This window comes from Homarus americanus, unplaced genomic scaffold (genome assembly GCF_018991925.1).
Source record: "Homarus americanus isolate GMGI-L3 unplaced genomic scaffold, GMGI_Hamer_2.0 scaffold30108, whole genome shotgun sequence".
Lineage (NCBI taxonomy): Eukaryota > Metazoa > Arthropoda > Malacostraca > Decapoda > Nephropidae > Homarus > Homarus americanus.
In genome coordinates, this window is record NW_024748109.1 from 8,586,439 (window position 1) to 8,586,871 (window position 433).

A 433-nucleotide genomic window follows, 5' to 3' on the forward strand; every position below is an offset into this window, starting at 1 on the left:
GAAGACGGAGCCATCCACTGCGGCTCTCAAATAACGTCTTCCTCTAGTCGAGGATATCAAGCTACTGCTCGCTTCAGGTGGCCAGAGAGCCGGCTACTTTATGCCTTTACTCAGCATAGTATGACGCAGCTTCCCGTGGGCACACCTTATCACGTGCATTGAACATGTCACCTCATAGCCAGTGGAAAGTTACAGGGCGTGAATCAGTATATAAATCAAAAGTAATTAACCCATTAATATAATTCTTATGTTTAGGAAACATGGACCATTACAAACAGAGTATTAGGATTTATATCTAGAAGTGTAAGTAATAAGAGTGCAGAGGTCTTATTGCAACTATATCTTGTGCTAGTCAGGCTGCACCTCCATTGTGCAGTTCAGTTCTAGTGCCCTTATTATAGAATGGATATCAATTCACTGAAGTCGGTGCAGC